This window comes from Eumetopias jubatus, unplaced genomic scaffold (genome assembly GCF_037043125.1).
Source record: "Eumetopias jubatus isolate StellerSeaLion01/CBP00866 unplaced genomic scaffold, mEumJub1_p1.0 scaffold_14, whole genome shotgun sequence".
NCBI lineage: Eukaryota > Metazoa > Chordata > Mammalia > Carnivora > Otariidae > Eumetopias > Eumetopias jubatus.
Window position 1 is genome coordinate 71931172 of NW_028274820.1, and position 10679 is coordinate 71941850.

Below are 10679 nucleotides of genomic sequence, written 5' to 3' on the forward strand. Positions count from 1 at the left end.
TTTGGAATATTTGGAACCTGCCCTGTTTTAGCACAAAAGGTAAGGTACACAGTTTGTGATGTAAGATATGGTGTGATATAAATGAGCTTAAAAAGCATATGAGTCTTAGAAAATCTTTCATTTAATACAAATGTATTGTGCAAGTTTATTGAAGAATGCATTGCGACGGGGCACCTGGGTGGCTCAGCTGTTAAGCGTCTGCCTTCGGCTCAGGTCATGATCCCAGGGTCCTGGAATCGAGCCCCACCTCAGGCTTCCTGCTCCATGGGAAGCCTGCTTCTCCCTCTCCCACTCCCCCTGCTTGTGTTCCCTCTCTCTCTGTGTCTTTCTCTGTCAAATAAATAAATAAAATCTTAAAAAAAAAAAAAGAATGAATTGCGATTCTGTCATTTTGGGCTGATCAAAACCCTTTCATTAACTATTTTTTTTAAAGATTTTATTTATTTATTTGAGAGAGAGAGAATGAGAGATAGAGAGCATGAGAGGGAAGAGGGTCAGAGGGAGAAGCAGACTCCTCGCTGAGCAGGGAGCCTGATATGGGACTCGATCCCGGGACTCCAGGATCATGACCTGAGCCGAAGGCAGTTGCTTAACCAACTGAGCCACCCAGGCGCCCACCTTTCATTAACTATTAAACACATACACACACACATTTACATTTTACAACACTAGTTGATGAAATAAACACAAGACATTTTACTTAACCATTTTTGCACTCAAAAACATTTGTCCTGCATACTCACTCTCTCCATATGGATAGATATCATATAGAATATTTTAATAATCTAAAATTTGTGTTTACTGGAAAATTCTTATTGCACTGTTGATGGGTTGTGGCAGATAATTTATCAGGAGGGAGAGAGACGCAGGGCTCAATCCCAGGACCCTGAGATCATGACCTGAGCCAAAATCAACAGTTGGATGCCCAACTGATTGAGCCACCCAGGAGCCACTTTTCGTTTTCTTTCTTTTTTTTTTAAAGATTTTATTTATTTATTTGACAGAGACACAGCAAGAGAGGAAACACAAGCAGGGGGAGTGGGAGAGGGAGAAGCAGGCCTCCTGTAGAGCAGGGAGCTGGATGCGGGGCTCGATCCCAGGACCCTGGGATCATGACCTGAGCCGAAGTCAGACGCTTAACGACTGAGCCACCCAGGTGCCCCTTTTCTTTCTTTTAAAACAGCTTTTCTGAGCTATCATTGACATATAAAAATTGTATATATTTAAGGTATACAACTTGATGTTTTGATATACATATATTGTTGAATGAGTACCACAATTAAATTAATTACCATATGCATCACCTCTATACTTACCATTTGTGTTTGGGGGGACTTGGGGGTGAGTATATTTAAGATCTGTCCTCTTAACACATTTCAGGTATACAGTACAGTATTGTTAACTGTCATCACCATGCTGGACGTAAGGTCTTGAGAACGGATTCGTCTTGCATTACTGAAACTTTGTACCCTTTGCCTACACAGCAGTCCAATATGGCAGTTGAGACATGGGCTGGGGAACCGAACTTCCTGGTTTGGATCTTGTTGCCACTATTTACTGTGGGTTTTGGAAAATTAACTTCAGCAAAACTGGATAATTATCAAATCTATTCCTTAGTATTGTTGGGAGGCTTAAAAGAGATGACAAAACACTGAAAACTATCAGAAACAAAGTAAGTACTAGTTGTTATTGTAATTATTGTTAAAAGTAGTAAGTATGGTATAGTGGAAATAACCCACTACATTTGAATCTCTGCATTAAATCTTTGGGACTTAAAGCCAAAATAATTTTTCTGCTGCAGTGTTTAGGACCATAGCATCCTGATCTCATCTGACCAAGGATGGATGATAGGGTGAGAAGCTTTGTAGCAAAAATTTACTATGCTCTAAGAGGTGATCAATAAATGCAGGAGGGTTTTATTGTTTACCAAATAATCTAGTGTGACGAACATTGGGATCCACATTTCCTACCTGAGATGGAGCCAGGAATCCCTCTGTCTGTCCGGCACTAATAACGTGACCACAGGCTTCAGGGGAATGAGGTAGCAAGCAGAGGAGGAGAAAAAGAAATAGAAGAGATAGCTGACCTGAGACATGTCCTGATAGGAAAAGAAAAGAACATTTGCATCATTCTTTGGACTCTGAACGTGTTCACAAGGGCTCAGAGAGAGGTTTTTTTTTTTTTTTTCCTGGCAATGGGCTTCACTGTGATGGAAGGATTACACACACCTTCTGCTCCTAGGTCCCAGGCCATGCAGTTTCTATTCCATCTTCCTCTAGCCCCTCAGAGAGTTCTGCCTTGGCAACCACCTACAGGTGAGCCTAGCCCAGCCTTTCCCACCACACTCTGCTGTTGACACCTGGAGGCCACTGGGGCAGGCAGCAACCTGGAACTTGGGGGCCCCAGCTTTCCCAGCTTGGCGGCTGAGCTGCAATTTAGGGGACACATGTTACTTTTTTTCTCCGGGAAACACCAAGGCCCTCTGTCCAAGACTCTGCCAGTGGACGCCTATCTCCAAAGCAAGGCTTTTGAGTAAGAACAAAGGAGGGTTAAAAATAACACAAAAACAATTGCTTGCTTTACTAATGACAGCCCATGGGAAAATGGAAGAGTTTTGGTGTGCACATCATGTTGAATAACTGAGGGGGTCTTAGAAATACAGCACAAACCATTGTGTTCTAACCCATTTTTATTGCTTAGCAAGATAATTTCAGTGGAAACAAGTATTCTCTGAGTCAGGGTGTATAAAATAATTTTATTCCAGCTTCACATAATGACCCCATTTAAATTCAGACGAGGATGAGGGAAAGAGAGAGTCAAATACTGGTCATCTATCCCCTTTGTGAACGAGTTTGTGCAGAAGAAGCTGTGAAACGGAGAAAGGGCCATGAGCTATCTTTCCACAGAATCAGGAAGTGTATTTTTTTAAAAAGAGGAAAACAAATTATTATTGGAACCTGTGCTCCCCCTTATTCTTAGTTCGTGAAGATAAAAGCTTCTCAGTAAAAATTTTTATGGGAAAAACACTGCAGAAATAGCATTCTACTTTTTGTGAAGGTGAAAAGGATTTTTAAAGACGTGATGAAAAAGTAAGTTAGAACAAACTTAATTCTATGTAATGAGTGGGAATTGAGCGTATGTGCCGCAGCCAGTGCTGTGGGCTGTGCCGGGCTTCCCTGAGCCGACGCTGCAGAGGATCCCAGAGGAGGCTGAGTGAGGTGTGGTCCTCTCTCCAAATGGGCTTCTGATCTATGTCATATGGTATGTTAGTAACAAATTATTTTCCAACCTGGGGAAGATAGGTGGAACATTACCTTTCGTTGGGGATGGAGGGCATTTTGATAAGCATATAGATTTTATGACAACAACTGATCAAATACATCCATGTCAATTGCTTATAATGGTAATACTTCCAGCACCTGATAATATGCTGTCTTAATGTCATGGAGAGGCCTTGATATTTAAGATTTTTAAAAGAAATTTTGTTCCTTGAACCACAAGATTTGGTTAACACCCCCATATGTCTTGGTTTTTAAATTATGAACAGCCAGAGAAAACAGATGGAAGCATTTAACATGTTGTGTTGCTAAACGCCTGGCTCTGCGCTGGTTTCTTTATATAATTTTTTTAATCACAAGAATGTGTGCGGTTTCTTAAAAACGGATTAGATGATTACTTCAGCCTGAAAAAAAAATTTCTTATTGATTTCAATTTCGTTCTACAGAACAAGTGAATTGTAATCGCTGGAAATGGGGGTGGGAGGGGGGAGAATGTTTGTGCAAATAAGACATGAGAAACCAGTATCTACCTGTAGCCACAAACAGGAGACCGCGGTGGCCAGCATGCTCACTGAGGGAGCACCTGGGAGGCTTACAGGAGACCGCGGCGGCCAGCATGCTCACTGAGGGAGCACCTGGGAGGCTTACAGGAGACCGCGGCGGCCAGCATGCTCACTGAGGGAGCACCTGGGAGGCTTACAGGAGACCGCGGCGGCCAGCATGCTCACTGAGGGAGCACCTGGAAGGCTTAAAAAAACCCCGAGTCCCAGTCTTACTCTCAGAGATTCTGAGCTAGCAGGCAGGGGCTGGGGACGGGAGCTCATGTTCTGAAAAAGTTGCTGTGATGATTCTGGTGCTCCGTTTGGACGGGTGGCAGAGCAGATCATGGATTTGGAGTAAACTTGGGTTTGGATTCTGGTACTATGCTTGAATAGTGTTGCCTTGACCTCTCCTCACTTCCTCAACTTCCCTGACTTTCAGGTTGTTCCTCGGTAACATAGGAGGGTATTGCTTCTGGTGAAAATGAGGAATTTGGTAGAAAGTCCTTTAGGCTGTGTAGTGTTTATAAGTCATTAATAAGTTGTACATTAAAAAGGGGGACCATCGGGACGCCGGGGTGGCTCAGTCGGTTAAGCGGCTGCCTTCGGCTCAGGTCGTGATCCTGGAGTCCCGGGATGGAGTCCCACATCGGGCTCCCTGCTCGGCGGGGAGTCTGCTTCTCCCTCTGACCCTCCCCCCTCTCATGCTCTCTCTCTCTCTTTTTCTCTTATTGTCTCTCTCTCTCTCTCTCAAATAAATAAAATCTTTGAAAAAAAGGGGGGACCATCTGATCATTCGTGGGTATTATTTTTAATCTCCAGGGAACATTCATGATCTCTTGTCAAAGACCAATGAATGTCTTCAGAAGAACACTCCACTTTCTACTTTTCATTTCCTTCCCTTAGCGCATATCCAGACCTTCTCAACTGCACTTGGCTTAAGCTCCAGTTTGAAGGGGCTATTTCACTTTCCTGAAGAGCCTTTGAGAGCCATTCTGATAGCAGATGTGAGTGAGAAGCTGGGAACCCTGAAAGGTAAGGGTCCTGAAGAAAAGCCAGACAGGGACTCCTGCCCCAGGAGAGCAGAGAAGGATGGTTCCTGAAATAGTAGCTTTGTGGTACCATGACCCGTGGGCTTCCTGGCAATGTGAAACACAAAAACCTGACCAGGCAGGTAGACTGTCCAGCAGTTTGTCTTTTCACATACATTGGAAAGTGATGTCTTTGACCTTGATCTAAAGACACAAAAGATTCAGATTTTAGATTTTTGGTTGAGAGAGGTAGTGCTGCTCTGGGCGCTGCCTAAGGGAGAGAGGCCTGGTTGCACGTGAGAATGACCCGCCTGGGGTCAGAACCCCATCCCCGCTCATTCTGTCAAATTCCACCTTGTCTTCATTTCGAATGAGAACCTCCTGTCTTCGACATCTTCAGCTGAAGACATTTTATAGGTCTTTTGACAGACTACTGACGTTCCCTAGGGACTAAAAATACTGTTGAAGAATGGTCAAATGTCCCTCCTCTTTGATGTAACAGTTACAGATGACTTAGAAATAACTCTACAGAGGTGGTGAGATAAAAAAATAGAATCAATACCAAAATACTCAACAATCAACTGAAACCAGTGACAGTCACGGACAATGAAGTGAGGCAAATGATGAATCCAGTCCTCAGCACAGAGGAGCAGAACCAAGCAGTGGAAATGAGCTGTGACTCCGTTTACACAGAGTGGTGCATCTCTTCAAACTGCCACGAGATGAAAACCGGGCTTCTGTGTCGTTGAATTTAACATCTTTGCAAGAGTTAATTGGGGCAAAGTTTGTGTTGCCCCTGAATTTCCCTCACCATCTAAAAGAGATCAAGCTGGACCTATAGGAAGTCACGTAATTGGTCAGAAGGAAATTCGAGGAAGCTTTTACCTTTATTTCTTCCTTCTTTTTTTTTTTCCCTTCTAAGTTGGTCTTGCCAATAAAATAGTAAGGATTTTTCTGTAGACCTTTGCTTTCAGGCCAGGAAGGTGCGGAGTAGGTTGTGGAGGGGATGAGGGCAGAGAAAGCAGCCGTGGTGCGAAACAGCCCACAGGCAAGGCTGCCATGTTTGCAATCTTCCCAGACGGAGGCAGACATGGGCTAGCTGCTCTGTGTCTTCCCACGTAGATGAAGAAGGCATGGGCTGTGGGAAAGGAAGTCACGATCCTAACTTTTCCTTGTTCTTTTTTTTTTTTTTTGGCTTCCTCTGACTCTCCTGTCCCTTTCTAAATTTCAAAACATGATGCATTATTCATGGATGAGTCCTCAGAGACACAGGTTGTAACAACCTTGTTCCGTCAGGAACATTCTTGCTGATTGTGGAGCGCTGCTGCCACAGAGCATTTATTGTCTGATGAGCAAAGGGAGTAGGCCAAACAATTGAAAGACCAGTTAATAATTTAATTATGGCTTCTTAAATACCAAAAATGTCTAATTCTCCATGCCCTAAAGTCATTTTAAATATTGCCACAGACTAAATTATAATTCTCTTGCACATCCTCACTCACCCAGACTTCTTTAATATTGATGAGTTGGGGGTCAACTTCTGAATCACACTTAAGGGCTCACAAAGTTTCCTACAGACTCAGAAAATAAACAAGGAAAAGACATGAGGACCTATTTTTAAAACTTCATTCTGTACAGATGATAGAAAACCCAAGTTCTTTCCATATTACTCGTAGAAGTCACAAAGGAATCTTCCATAATCATTACCCCCCCCAACAGTTTGATGCCATCTCTTTCTCCTTTGAACTAGAATTTGATTTGAACCTCTCTGATTTTGCCCTGTCATTGCGTGCTTGCGTTGTACCCTTTGCATGGCTCTCTCATCTGGGCTTCCTCGGGGCATAGTACATTGCTCAATAATGTGAATGTGTGTAATTGAATCAAGCTAGGAAGTCTTTCCAGTTTGCCTGCATTGCCTCTGATTTGCAATTAGAATAAAGTGGTGCTCACTAATAGGAGACGAGGGACACCTGGTGGCAGTTGGTTATTTCAGAGGAAGGAGGTCACTTTGAAAGGAAGAAAGGAGGCGAGTGTCAAAATATAGTTTGATATCCATGGGAGGGTGAATGGTTGTTTCAGACATAGGACGTCTGAGGGCTTATGTCTGGGGAAAAGGCTATTAGACTAGAAGATCGCCTAGATAGTGGTGAAGACTGTGTGCTTTGGGGTTGAAGGACCTACCTTTGAATCTGGTTCTGCTGCTTGCTGGCTGTGTGACCTTGGCTAAGCTATTTACCTTTTCTGAGTGTTGGTTATCTTACTACAAAATGGGAATGATCCCACCTAATAAGGTTGCTATAATAATTGAACAAAATGATGCCTAGTACCTGGTAAGCACTTAAGTAAGGAGAGTGGCTGTTATTTTTCTTATTCACAGCAAAGAGCTGAGAGCCGAGTTTGATGCCAAGGAGCGGGTTTTCTGCTGGCTCTGGTGAGATGTTCATAGTTTTCTTGAATTTTGGGAAAGTCCATAGAGGGGGCCTCTTTGATCCCACTTTTAGGAAGGTCTGCACAAGGTCACCTTGTTTCAGGTCTGTCGGGAAGTATCTCCCTATGAAGCAGAGGAATCTATCAAACTCCTTAAGTGTCTTTTCACCATGTAGACGTTCCACCCTCATGGAGCTTACCCCTAAGTGGGAAGATAAGATCACCACACAATGGAAAAACAAGAAATAAGGCATAACCATTTGGGGCATAACCCCAATTTTGTGACTCGGAGAATAAGAGCTGGAAAGGTTCAGGGAGGCAAGGCATATCCCTGAGCCGACAATACGCTGACCAGCTGTCCTACTAAAGCCTTCTGTCCCCAGCAAACTGGGATTGTTTGTCACCCTACCTTCAGAGAGACTACTGAAGCCATCAGGAGGGTTTCTCTGAATGGCCATCTTCTCTCTCAACAGACCTACCTACAGCCTCACCTCAACTGTGGCTTTTCCTCAAGATTCTCGTCAATGTGCTGCGCCTTTTGTCCTTGATCTCAGTCTCTTTTTCTAATCTGGGACCATGACCTTTCTAGTTTGTCTGTCCTTTCACACGAGCTCCTTCTTGATACCCACGTATGTCTCTCCTACCCTAATAAATCCTTCTCCTGCTCTCTCCTTTAGCCACTGTCTTTTTTTCTTCTCTTTCGTATCTGGAGTTCTCGAAATGGTGGGCTACACCTGTTGTCTCTTATAGGTGGACCTCCCATCCATTCCTCACTGCCTGCTGCAATTGAGCATTCACCCCTACCTGTCTATGGAAACTGTCCTTGCTGAGGTAATAGAACTTACGACCTCATTGCTAGGTCCAATGCCCATTTCCCAAACTTTTTCTTAGTGGACTTCTTTTTGTTGGATTTGACCTTATTAAACATTCCTTTCATGAAACTCTTCACTCTCTTGGTCCCTGGGTCAGCACTCTCCTGGTTTCCCTTCTGTACTCCTGGGGTTTCCATTCTCTTCCCTGCCAGGGCCCCTCTGGCTCTGCCTCCCTTCTCCAAGTTGCCATTCCCTGGGGTTTTGCCCACTGTTCTGTCTCTCCACACTATTTCTGGGTTAGTTTATCTTATGGTTTTAAATGCCACTTATATATAGATGATCTCCATATCTGTTTCTTCAATCCACATCTTTCTACTGTGCTTCAAATATAGAATGAGTTGCCTGTTCAATATCTGGACTTAGGTAAATGGAACATGTTTAAAAGACTGGACCATAACAGCCATGAGGGTAGAAACTATGCTCTGTTCATCCTTGAATCCTCAGTACCCGGCAGTGCCTGGCCAGAGGGGGACTTTTTGCATATATGAATAAAAGGTTGTAGCTATTAGAATATATTACATCCATGTGTATTTCCTACAACTTCTTAGTTATTAATACTATTTTGGGATAAGAAATCTCTAATTCTCTCAGGCCTTGTAAGCCTGCTGTCCTTTCTGCTAATGTAGCTTCTTACTCGCTGAAGACAGATTGTGGATTCTGCAAGAAGAAAGGTGATTTAATCTGGAAAGGTTAGAGTTGTCGCTTGACCAGAGAAAGATTTTATTAACATGGAGTGATCTCTGTGGAGGAACCCATTGTTCTGTGGATTCTTACGATGCAGCTCAGGCTGTCAAAGCACATACTCATTAATCTTGTGCTTACTGTCTTGGGGAAGGAAGACTGGGGAAAGTCAGTTGGCAGGTATGACAGAGAGGGGTGGGGGGGTCTTGCAGAGAAAGGGGGTGAATGGATGGTCCTTGTTCTTGCTTTAATCTCTCTCTAGATTTATCCATTATCTTAGATGTGGGGGGAAAGATTCTGTGGTAAAATTCTTTGTAGTCTTGGGTTTATTACAGGATCAGCTATCTAATTTATGGGGTCCAGTGTAAAATGAAATTGCAAGCCCTTTGTAAATTATTAATTTCAAGATGACGATAGGAGATTATTGGACTAAACAAAGGGTCCTGTGCGACTGCATGGGTTGATTGCCCATGAAACTGCCCTGGTTTGGAGACTGTAACTTGTGTTGGAGACAAGAAAATCTATGTGTTGCTGGCTTTTAGTCAGTGTTGAGCTCAATTTCTGACTCATGAAGTTTAGAAAAAGAAATACCTGGCCAGCAAGTCCTCTCTCCTTCAGAAAGCTGGCTTGTGCTTCCTGTAATTCACACGAGTTGTTCATTTGTCCCAAACCCCAAAACTCTTTGCATTATAAGTCTTTCCAGGTTTAATTCTTTTGTCCTGTTCTCATCTGCTCTCTTCCTGTTAGGATTTTTGCACTGTTTTTATGACAAAATTTCATCCACGTATCCTTCTTTGCTTTTACTGTCTTTCAACCAGATTTTCCATCTTTAATTAACTTAGGTTGTCCTAAAAAAAAAAAATCTGCTCTTCTATGATCACTTTTAGTTTTCCTTGGATTCTTTCCAATTTTCATTTGTTCCTCAGCAAATAAAGTGCTTAAAATGGAGCATGGTGTTCGAGGAGCCATGGATGTGTAGGCAGCGCTTGGCTGCCTTATCCTAGGAAACCTAGCTTACCCATGGATGGCTCACCAGCCCCCATCCATTGTTATGGTCCAATGGTTAGTTAGCACTCACCTTTAGTTGAATCTCACTTGATTTTGTGTCTATTTCTCAGCATTCTCTGGCTTCATATCAACTTATTCTTTGGCCTTAATGGTTGTATTAAGGTAAGGAGGGCCACCCATATTAGGTCAGATCAGAGGTTTATTTGGTTTAGAATTCTGCCTGTGGCACTCAAGGATATTTTATGGGTGAATATGGTGGTTCTCCATAGCTCCTCTGAATGATTCGAAATTAAAAACACATTATAGAGCTGTATAGCCTATGACATTACTTAAATTCTTTGTAGCTACTTATTTATATATTCTATTTTATTTTCATTTTTTACTTCCCACCTTCCCTGTCAATCTATCACCTATTTCAGGGATGTAAGATGTCCTCTGCCATTAGCTTTCTTGGTCCCTTTTTAGGAAATGATGTATACATGGGAGGGTGCTAATATTGAATACCCCAACTTAGACTGCCTTGAGTTGTTTTTCCAAGATCAGGAGAAGAATGGTTACCCACCCCTCCCACCCCCCAGTGAAGAGATTTAAAGATACAGGAGATGAAAATATAGTTTTGGGTTTTGTTGTTGTTGTTGTCGTCAGGAAACTCCATGAGTTCTACTTGTTCAATGTATCAGATACTGTTGCTTAGGCAAAGAAGAGAATTTTTTGGAAAGACATTGGCTAATATGCTGAAATCCAAGGAAAAGTCAAACATTACACCTTAGGAAATGGGAGAAGGGATTTCTGCTTCTGATCAAGACAGAGTAACTAGGACTAGATTTACCATTCCCCAAGATT